A 12340-nucleotide genomic window follows, 5' to 3' on the forward strand; every position below is an offset into this window, starting at 1 on the left:
TAATTATGGTAATTCAACTAGGTAAGACAAATAAAAGTGGTTGCAACTCCAAGAAAATTGTTGGAGCTAAAACTCAAAACACTTCAACGTTTCAAGTGGAAATATAACACTGTACAGGTCCTGGTCAGCTTTCAAAGATTTCACACTATCTGACTTGATGGTTTTCAAAACAAATCTTTTTAGTTATATAATTTAGTGTAATAGCGTTTACTTGTTTTATTGGGTTACAAAATATTCCACGTGGTAAGGGACGAGGCACATCTTGTTATTTTTCTTGTTGCATTCACAAGTGCTTTGAATGCAATGACACTTCATCATACAGAGGTACTCCCACAGATCATGTTTAACAATAATATTTCATTAAGTTCTGCAGGTGCAAAACTCCAGTGACTGGTTCGTTCATTCAGTAAGAGGGGGGTAGTGACAGAGAAGTCTATCATTTCTGTTTCCTTTTTTAGCCTCACAAGACATTCTGTATTTACTTTCTAATTGGACAGGCTGGTAAAATGTCTTACCTCAGGGGAGTGATGGAGGCTTCAGCCAAGCAAACTGCTTTTAAGTCACAATCATGGTCTTCACTGTCCTCTGCAGTGGGGAGAAGATTTGCAGGGTTAAGAATTGTGCATCGTTTCAGAGTAACATGGGACATTGTCAACAGAATGTTCTGATAGCCTAGCAGTCTCGCAGGTGTCAAATGAGCCGTTCTTGCCTTTGTAATAATTGCATGCACAGCATGAGGCACATGGATGGTTAGGGGGGACATAGCCACAATATCAGAACATGCCAAAACAGACTCAGTAGCAGTCGCTACCGATCTCAAACAGGAAACCCTTCCCTTGAATCGTCTAGAATAATAACCAAAAGGTCTTATATCCCACACCATCATGTGTCAAAACTGCTGACATAAACCCACCCATCTCAGAAACAAACGGATGAAAAGGTTTTGTATGGTCTGGCAGGCCCAGGCAAGGGGCGGACATCAGAGTGTGTTTCAATTTTACGACCATTTTCTGCTAAGAAAATCAACAATGCTCAAGTGTCCTCGTGACATCTCTCCTCTGACTGTGAGCAAACCAACAAATCATGAACATATTGAACCAAAATGTTTACAACAGAAGCAACAAAACCCTCTTAGCTTCCGAGCCATTTCTTGGGCAAAGATCAATGGTGATTCAACATTATCCTGGGGCACTACCGTCCAAGTCAACGCAAGAAACGCAAACTAAAATTACTCCTGTGACTCTTCAACCACAGGGATACTGAAAAATATAAATAAATGCAGTAGGGGGAGAGGTAGTTGTTTGGGCTACATTAATAGATGGGCTATGTACCAATGGGTTGACAACCTGTACACCAACAGATGGGGAAGGCCAATCGTTTTGTTTTTCTCCTCCTTCAGGACAATCTCTTGAGAAATGCTTCCCACAGCTTCAGTCTGTCGTTCCGTCAGCCCCAGCAGGGGCCCCTCGGCCTCTTCCTCTTCAGTGTCCACAGTTACCACAATTTCATTCTCTTCCTCTTCCAGAGTAGTACATCAGCTGTGCCTTCTTCAGTGTCTTTCCGTCCTTTAGTTTCATGTTCATTCAACTGTCTTTCTTAATGCATGATGTATGGCTTTACATCAGGCAGTGGTTTTGTTTCCCATTCGTTACAGCTGTCTTCAAATCTTGTCTCCGTACTGTCACCACAGCCTGGCACAATAGGCTGCTGTATTAGTCTTGGTCAGGCGTCAGGCATGAGTGTTGGAGGAAGACTGTCCCTACTCTTTCCATGCAGTCACTCAATTTTTCATCAGTTCCCTGTTTGGTAGAATGGATTTTCTGCCACTCTGTGTGTTTAAGGAAAGCAGCCTTTATAGCTGTAAACACTGCATCCAGCTGGTCACCACGATACATCGCAATCCGACATATGTTTATAGTCCTTCCATTTACATTTTTAACAGCGGCAGAGTATTTCTTCAATTTCTATGGTGGTGGAGTTGTACATGGAGATGATTGTATTTACCTCTTCTTCAAACTTTACAGCATCAGCTGGATCAGTGACATCACCCACTAGCTCTTTAATTTCATCAACATCCCAGTCTCTTCAGTTCCAACATGCCACCACCATCATTGGGGTTTGGGTAGCATATTATCGGATATATTCCCAGGGGATGCTTTTTCTTCTGTCTCGTAACGTTCCAGTTTTTTTCCTCGTTGCTATCCTCACTGCTGCTTGTTTCGTCTTTTTCGTATTGGCTACTTTCTTCTTGACTGACATTCTTCCTGCTGGTTGTGCTTCTTAATTTGCGCTTCGTATTTCTACATTCTCTCTTCTCTTTTTGTCTCTTACATTTCTACAGTTCTCTTCTGAGGTACTCTAGTGCTTACTTCTTCACTCTTCCATTCCTGTTGTTTTTGCTGGTAGCCTTCTATCTTACGTTCCAGCACCCTCTCCAGCTCTTCCAACAGCTCCTAAACCTCCCGCTCCTCCACCGGGCACCTGACCACCCACAAATGTGTTCTGAAGGTGTGGGAGACCACAAACTCAGTCCGCTGGTGGAGGATTCGGCAGTGGTGGATACCAGGGGGGCCCCACGAAAGGGTTCCCTTAGGAGAAGGGCTTCTTCTTCTTCTCTTCATCCTCCTCTTTCCTCTCTGGTAGTTCCACTTGTTTTACCATCAGTCCTCTTACAGCTTTATCCTCTGCATTTTCTGCTTCCCTCCCATTTTCTGAAATCGTCCCACTTCACTTTCACTTTATTGTTATGTCTCTCTTTTCTCTCAAGTTGGCTTCTCACAGTTTAGCAGTGCTCAGTGTCACGTCAGCTCGGAAATCTCCAAATGTCCATTTTGTCCAATCTTCTGTTTGGTTCAGTACCCCCCTACTAAATGTATTGGACATTATTTTATGCAGCCCCCTTGGTTCCCAGTTTGGATTGTCCCTCCTGCTCTTACTATTTCCATGACCCATATTTAAAGCATTTGGAGAAAAAATAAATCAAAACACAGCCTTCACGCTGGAGCTAATCTCCTGTTCAGTAAATTAGTCAAGCACACAATACTCCTACATTGCCTTGAAACCTCTTATGGTATAGGGGACACTTCAAATAATGATATAAAATCAAACATTCATTAAATCACACTTATAAGATACTCAATTAAAGCTACACTCGTTGTGAATCCAGCCAACATGTCAGATTTTTAAAAGCTTTTCAGCGAAAGCATAAGAAGCTATTATCTGATGATAGCACAATGTCAACAAAGAGGGTAGAATATTTCTACACTGCAGGCGCTACACAAAACGCTGAAATAAATTTTAAAACATGCATTACCTTTGACGAGCTTCTTTTGTTGGCACTCCAATATGTCCCATAAACATCACAATTGGTCCTTTTGTTCGATTAATTCCGTCCATATATATCCAAATGTCCATTTATTTGACGCGTTTCATCCAGAAAAAAACAGCTGCCAAAAAACGCAACGTCACTACAAAACATTTCAAAAGTTGCCTGTAAACTTTGCCAAAATATTTCAAACTACTTTTGTAATACAACTTTAGGTATTTTTAAACGTTAACAATCGATCAAATTGTAGACGGAGCTATCTGTGTTCAATACAGCAAGTAAACAAACCATTTTAAATCTTGCGCAACTCTCAATAGTGTAACGTTGTTCCAGGATGTGCTTCTTCTTCGTTGCACAAATGAATAACCTCAACCAAATTCCAAAGACTGGTGACATCCAGTGAAAGTGGTAGGAAAACAGGTTCCTATGAAATATCCCTTGGCAAAGACAAGTCAGGGAACAGTCAGAGGCAAAAAATAATAATAATTCTGAACAGTTAGTCCTCAGGGTTTTGCCTGCTACATAGGTTCTGTTATACTCACAGACATGATTCAAACAGTTTTAGAAACTTCAGAGTGTTTTCTATCCACATCTACTAATGATATGCATATCTTATATTGCTGGCATGAGTAGCAGGAAGTTGAAATTGGGCACGCTATTTATCCAAAAGTGAAAATGCTGCCCCCTATACCTTAAGAGGTTTTAACAAAGTTATCTCATACACTAGTGTTCTATTCATACAGGTATTTAGATATCGAGAATAGTTGGTCTATTTAACAGCATATTTGGAATAGTACTCACTTCTTTCATAACTCCACATACATAATAACGTTATACATCATCTCCACTGATGAGACATGTTATCCTCATGTAATCACAAAAAATGTGTCATGTTACCCTCAGAGATATGTTATCCTCGTCACTAACGAGACATGTAATTCGAGACATCCTCTGAGACATGTTATCTCAAATTAGATTTGAGACATGTTATCCTCTACCTGTAGATAAGGTAGATAATGTTGTAGATCAGCTCACATAGAACTGAAAAAATCAGCTCACACAGAACTTGAAAACTCAGTTCATATCCTCTCCATATTCACACAACTTTCACATCCACATTCACTTAGTACTATTCCCAAACATACTCTGTAATCTGCTTATTACCCTATGTGCATCATCAACGATTCTCTTGTCGCTACTTGCTACACATATACATAACACCCCGTACGAAAAAATACTGCAGACCACAGACATTTCTTCTAAATGCCTAAAGACAGCTGTCAGTGGGGCTTTCCATGGTACCGTTATGCCCTCGCTCTAGTCTTCTCTTAAAACTAGTGAATAGTCTTCTCTCTATAAGACTATGGGTACCTTTTTATGTGTTACACGCTTTCATTTTTTTTGTCGTTTAAATTGACTTACTGAAATTCAGAAGATATGTCCCTCAGAAGTTTGCATATCAGGTATCTTCCCCCAGGCAGCTCTCAGTTAAAGTCTGTTCTGGGCGGTTCCACGTAGTCTTTGGTCAGATGGGAATTTCCCTTACACTTTCCCACTAAGGAATGCTGCACCTGTGTCTCCCATGCAGACCTTCACTGGGATGCTCCACAGGTGGAATCACTGATCCTGTTTGTTGACGCTAAATTGTTGTGGAAATTATTATACGGGGACGCTCTAAGTCAATCTTAAATGAATCATCCTTTATTATCAGCTCACTGGAGAGGTTCCAAACAACACTATGCACCATAGTACACATGTCAATCAGAAGCTCTACTGGGGCAGTCCCAGCAGTTGTCTTATATAAGGCAATACACAGACAAGTTGTTTTTGCATGATTTAGTATAAATCATTCATCATTACCATTGTGTTTCATTCATGTAACCAACCAATACTGGTTCATAACATGTGACAGACTTACAAGGCTTCTTCTCTCTAAACTGAGATGTCTTTCGTTCTCAAAACAAGGTCTGGGTGTACTGCCAAGGATTAGCTCATTCAGACCCCTGCATAAACACAGAAATTGGTTATTAGAACAGCACATAAATAGAACACAGAAATTAGTTATAAGAAAAGCACATGTATAACATTTCCATCCCAATATGATATACATGTAGTACACAGTGCAATGAAACACTTACTTGCAGGTTAACCTCTCAACAAGGAGGGGGCAGCAGGGTAGCCTAGTAGTTAGAGCGTTGGACTGGTAACCAGAAGATTGCAAGTTCAAACCCCCCAGCTGACAAGGTACAAATCTGTCATTCTGCCCCTGAACAGGCAGTTAACCCACTGTTCCTAGGCCGTCATTGAAAATAAGAATTTGTTCTTAACTGACTTGCCTAGTTAAATAAAGGTAAAAAAAAGGAGAAGAGGACCAAAGTGCAGCGTGGTACATATTCATAATACTGTCAATAAAGATGAATACTGAACAAAAATGACAAACAAACAGTTCTGCAAGGTGCAACAAAAACACTACACAGAAAATAACTACCCACAACCCATAGTGGGAGAAAGTATGGTTCTCAATCAGAGACAACAATTGCCAGCTGCCTCTGATTGGGAACCATACCAGGCCAAACACATAGAAATAGAAAACATAGAACACAAAACATAGAATACCCACCCCAACTCACACCCTGACCAAACTAAAATAGAGACATAAAAAAGGAACTAAGGTCAGGACGTGACAATAACAGACATTAGCCACGCATGTTTACCTTTAGAATGGATTAGGTTATAAGACCTCTATGATTCATTTTGTTTTGTCAGTTCTACATTGCTCATTTTAAAAAAGGGTAGGAAGCATAAGTTTTTACTCAACAAAAAAACAACACAATGTGTTGGCAAAGATTTAGAAATATCATGATCTGGTTACCTATAACAACAAATATAGTTACTGTTTGTTTAGTTTTTTTAACATATTTATTCACTTATTTCCGGATGTCTTCGGAACTACCCCTAATGCACTATTTTTCAAGGTCATATGCCGGACCTGCTCTGTGCTATTGAGTTCGTATGCTAGCTCGGTAGCTAGCTCAAACTGCCTAAAGTTAGCCACACGTCATGCTCTTCATGGACTTCATGGCTGTGTTATCTAATGGGAACCCATTAGCTCTGTTGCCTTCTTGCCGTGGGCTCAAAACAAAATAAAAAATTACACCTGCTTAAAACAAACAAAGAAATCACACCTGCTTGCTCTAATTGTGTAATGGTGGTACCTCATCTATTTTCCTTTTTGTTTTGTCAATTTCTCGGCATGTTCTCTGTGATGGAGGCTACGGGAGTTTTGTTACTTTTACACCTTAGCTTAATGCTAGCACGCTAGCTGACTGACATCTATTATGGATTTTTCTCACTATAGCTATTAGATTTTCCCTGACACTTACCCTGATGGTAACCGAGCCATTAATCTGTAAGTTTCTGCTCTTTTGATCTGTGGTTATCTTTTAGTTATGCTGTGTTCAAACTGGTCTCCAGTATTAGGGCTCTTGCATGCCAACCATAGCCGTGCTGGTTGGCAAGGTTGGCTAGGCTAATAGCTCCTAACGTTAGTTGGCTAAATAGCTAACATCAGCTGGCTGGCTAATATAGCTGCATATTAGTCTTCTCGGGTCCGTTCCAATTTCCTCCCAGGACCCTACCCAAATAAATAAAAGTTTAAAATATGTAGACCCGAGGACAATCAGACAAAGGCTCCATATAGACCCGGTCAGGTTCAGACCCAGTCTGACCCAATCCAAGAGAAGCAGCAGAAAATATATATTTTAACTATGTTATTAACTGAAGCTGTTAATGCATGCACCCGGGGAGAGAGGAACAAAGGAGCTAGCAGTAGGCGCCATGCCTTGTGGTGTGTGTATGTGGCTGATGGTGCAAGTATGTACGGCAGTACCAAATCGGAAAGATAGATAGGTGCAAGCCCATTTAATGCTTTGTAGGTTATCAGTACAGCCTTGAAATCAGCCCTAGCCTTAACTGTAATATGATCAAATGTTTTGGTTCTAGTCAAGATTCTAGCAGCCGTGTTTAGCACTAACTGATGTTTATTTTATTCTTTGTCCGGGTAGCCGGAAAGGAGAGCATTGCAGTAGGCTAATCTAGAAGTGACAAAAGCATGGTTAAATAATTCCTGGTTAAATAAAAGTTAAATAAAAAAAATGACAATGTTCTCTCTCCCTCCCTCCTGCTGCAGTCGGGTTTATAATGTTATTACACATACCCGTGACAATCAAATCCGATCCGACCCAGATCCAAGGGTCAACTACAGAATTGCAGGTCACGGGTTTGGCCGGACCCGTAAAGACATCTACTGCATATACAGTGTATTCAGAACCCTTGACTTTTTCCACACTTGTGACTCACCACCTGGATTCGATTTATGTAGCAAGAAGTAGAGATTCAGAGCTACAAAATGGTATATCATACACTGCATTTGAGGAACAATAGGAAAGTAAATCGCCTTTGAATGTTTTAGTATCTAGTGAAGAGCTCTTCTTTGTCTACATTCAGCGTCATTCACACCCTCTTAAGCTTTAGTCCCACCGATCTCATTTCGCTCTCGGAGTGCGCACTTGGTGCTCTGGCCGATGATTTGTTTACCTCTGGATTACACGAAAATAGCCCAATCAGCACGGCTGGCAACAATTAGTACGCTTTTTTGCAGACGTTTACTGACACCGGCCATATTCAACGGGTGTTGTACACATCTCACGTAACATTAGCTAACGACCCAGCCAGCTAACGTTAGCTAGTTAAGCAACAATGAACATAGTGCCAACAATGCCACAGTGCTGGGAGCTAACCAATCAAGTTCAATGTTAGCTAGCTAACAATAAACTCTAACTAGAAAAGAAAACGGCTCGGGGGAACAAATAATAACGTCTGCTAGGGAGCTAGCCAGCTAACATTAGCTAGCTATCTAAGTATGGTTCTCAATCAGAGACAACGATAGACAGCTGTCCCTGATTGAGAACCATACCCGGCCAAAAACAAAGAAATACAAAAACATAGAAAAAGGAACATAGAATGCCCACCCTAGTCACACCCTGGCTTAACCAAAATAGAGAATAAAAGCCTCTCTATGGCCAGGGCGTGACAGCTAGTGGGAATTTTGCTACTTTTTCTGTGGCTTAACCATCAAGGCTTGTAATTATACAATTGTATTCGTATTTACCGATGGCATACAAGTTTGTTATTAAGGCACATGAATGTTCACATGTTCGAGAAGGCATTTCTGCCAAAAATAACGTTCAAATGGCTCTCCTTTGAAGTCGTGACTTGCGACATATGCCTAGTTCCTGAATTGGGTCACATTTTGTTACGTTACAGATTCTAACATTGTTACAATTGCTTTTTTCCCCTCATCAATCTGCACACACAATACCATAATGACAAAGCAAAAACAATTTTTTGAAATTTTGCACATTTATTAAAGATATATATTGACATAAGTATTCAGACCATTTACACAGTACTTTGTTGAAGCACCTTTGCAAGCGATTACAGCCTCAAGTCTTCTTGGGCATGACGCTACAAACTGGGCACATCTGTATTTGGGGAGTTTCTTTTATTCCAAAAAAGTCAAGGTGTCTGAACACTTTCCGAAGTCACCATAGCCAACATTTTTTACATTTAGTTCGAAGTCGTTATCTAAGCTACAGTTAGGTTGGAGTCATTAAAACTTGTTTTTCAACCACTCCACAAATTTCTTGTTAACAAACTATAGTTTTGGCAAGTCGGTTAGGACATCAACTTTGTGCATGACACAAGTAATTTTTCCAACAATTGTTTACAGACAGATTATTTAACTTATTCACTGTATCACAGTTCCAGTGGGTCAGAGGTTTACATACACTAAGATGACTGTGCCTTTAATTAAACAGTTTGGAAAATTCCATAAAATGATGTCATGGCTTTAGAAGCTTCTGATAGGCTAATTGACATCATTTGAGTCAATTGGAGGTGTACCTGTGGATGTATTTCAAGGCCTACATTCAAACTCAGTGCCTCTTTGCTTGACATCATGGGAAAATCAAAAGAAATCAGCCAAGACCTCAGAAATTAATTGTAGTCCTCCACAAGTCTGTTTCATCCTTGGGAGCAATTTCCAAACGCCTGAGGTATCACGTTCATCTGTACAAACAATAGTGCGGATGTATAAACACCATGGGACAACGCAGGCGTCATACAGCTCAGGAAGGAGACACGGTCTGTCTCCTGGAGATGAATGTTCTTTGGTGCGAAAAGTGCAAATCAATACAGCAAAGGACCTGGTGAAGATGCTGGAGGAAACAGATACAAAAATATCAATATCCACAGTAAAACGTGTCCTATATCGACATAACCTGAGAGGCCGCCCGGCAAGGAAGAAGCCACTGCTCCAAAACCGCCATAAAAAGGCCAGACTACGATTTGCAACTGCACATTAGGACAAAGATGGTACTTTTTGGAGAAATGTCCTCTGGTCTGATGAAACAAAAATATAACTCTTTGGCCATAATGACCACCATTATGTTTGGAGGAGAAATGGTGAGGCTTGCAAGCCGAAGAACACCCTCCCAACCGTGAAGCATGGGGGTGGCAGCATCATGTTGTGGGGGTGCTTGGCTGCAGGAGGGACTGGTGCACTTCACAAAATAGAAGGCATCATGAGAAGGAAAATTATGTGGATATATTGAAGCAACATCTCAAGACATCAGTCAGGAAGTTAAAGCTTGTTCGCAAATGGACAATGCTTGGTCTTTCAAATGGACAATGACCCCAAGCATACTTCCAAAGTTGTGGCAAAATGGCTTAAGGACAACAAAGTCAAGGTATTGGAGTAGCCATCACAAAGCCCTGACCTAAATCCTATAGAAAATGTGTTGGCAGAACTGAAAAAGCTTGTGCGAGCAAGTAGGTCTACAAACCTGACTCAGTTACACCAGCGCTGTCAGGAGGAATGTTCAAATATCACCCAACTTATTGTGGGAAGCTTGTGGAAGGCTTCCCGAAACATTTGACCCAAGTTAAACAATTTAAAGGCAATGCTACCAAATACTAATTGAGTGTATGTAAACTTATGACCCACTGGGAATGTGATGAAATAAATAAAAGCTGTAATAAATAATTCTCTCTACTATTATTCTGACATTTCACATTCTCAAAATAAAGTGGTGTTCCTAACTGACCTAAGACAGGCAATTTGTACTGGGATTAAATTAAATGTATTTGGTTAAGCTGTATGTAAATTTATGACTTCAACTGCATGTGTTGAAAGCAACTGGATGACTTATTCAGTGTTAATGTAATGTTAGCAGGCTGGTAAGGCTAACGTGCTTGTAAATTTGCTGAAAATGTAATTGAAACCAGTTGTCTTGAGTGCAAATTATTTGTTTTAATTTGAAATGTTGTTTTTAAGTTATTTATGTTGGAGTTTATGTTATAGGCAATAATGAAAAACATTTTCCGACGTGACTTCGCCATTCTTCAGAATTCTAATCAGTTTGATATAATAACAAAAACAAATTAAAGTGAGATGTAACTTGGAATTTGGACCTTTGAAGCGTATGCTAATGCAAATCCATATGTTACATGTGGTTACATTTATGCTACCTACCATTTAAATATTATGTTGTAGTTCAGCTTCAGTCAACATGAAAAAAGTTCTATCATCTCTTTGGTCTCAGCTAGCTAGCCAGCCAGTAGCTACCGATGTGGATGGCCAGTCAAGCTAGCTACAGAAATTAAACCAATCAAATACACTTGTTGGAAATAAACCCTTTCCTAATATCATGACTTATATCAACAACCTTAGCTTGCCCATTCACTGAATATACTGTTAAATTACTCTGAGTGACACGCAAAAGCTTAAGGATGCTGAGCGCTAATGTTAGCTTAGTAGCATTAGCCAACCTTTATGTTGAGGTCAAATAACTAGTTAGCTACCACCAACCCTGCACAAGCCTGTGGCTAACTCTGCTGCTTCTGCTGCACTTTGACTTTCTGACGGTTATGCCCTCTCCACCTCATTCACTGCTGCCTCAACTTGCTCAACCTGCTCGCTTTTATACGACTGTTTTCGGAAGATGTTCCGAATATCCATATTTGCTCTGTGCTATATGCTCATCCAATCACAGCAGGCATCACGTCACTCCAGGGACTTCTTGCAGTGTCTGCTACTGCCGAGCGCAGTATGTTGTATTATTTATTTTTGTCATTAACGTGTAATACTGCATAGCGCAAGCGATGGAAACTCATCAGACGGAAATAAAAATTATAATTTTTTGGGGTACGAGGAAAGGCTGAAGCCCTAGAAGCCCAGGCCTAATGGCGTCACTGCTACTGACAGGATAACAGAAGCCATAGGGGTCAAGATGGAGCACGGTCAATTGGCCTTTGCACACCTTTCTCGTTGCTGGCATTCTGGTCCCGTCAGTATAGAGGAACTCACACTAATGCCCTGGACCAGAGCCAGCATTCTCCTAAATATTTCCCTCCAACACGTCAGGGTTCACAACTGGTTGCTTTATTATGTCCCTCACTGCAGATGGAAGAGTATCCCGACATTGTGAAACGCAACACCGAGCTGGATGACATCCTCAGACAAATATCAGAGCTGGACAAATGGAGAAACATCTTCAACTCCCGTGGGTAAGTTGGAGAAGTCAATTTCACCTTTCAAATGATTGTTTTCTTTGGGTCATTCCATAGGCCTGTGCAGTAATTATGAGAAGTATATGCTGTTTTATAGCCTTAACACATATAGTGTATAAAGATATATTCAAGCAAGACCATGCACATTACTTTAAACTTATCGGATCATATTTATTTACAGGTTGGAATTACAAGATTGTATCATTAAAGTAAGTTGTCTGTTTTCTTTTACAATACAGTTTTTTCCAACTGCTTACACAAGTTTTCAAAACTGTCTCCTTTTTTTCAAAACTCTACACACAATTCCCAAAACTGCACACACAAAATGCAAAATGCCTCACATCTCCTTCAAAATGTAACACTGCATTCAAAATGCCATAAACA

The sequence above is a fragment of the Oncorhynchus masou genome, chromosome 13, assembly GCF_036934945.1.
Source record: "Oncorhynchus masou masou isolate Uvic2021 chromosome 13, UVic_Omas_1.1, whole genome shotgun sequence".
Classification (NCBI taxonomy): domain Eukaryota; kingdom Metazoa; phylum Chordata; class Actinopteri; order Salmoniformes; family Salmonidae; genus Oncorhynchus; species Oncorhynchus masou.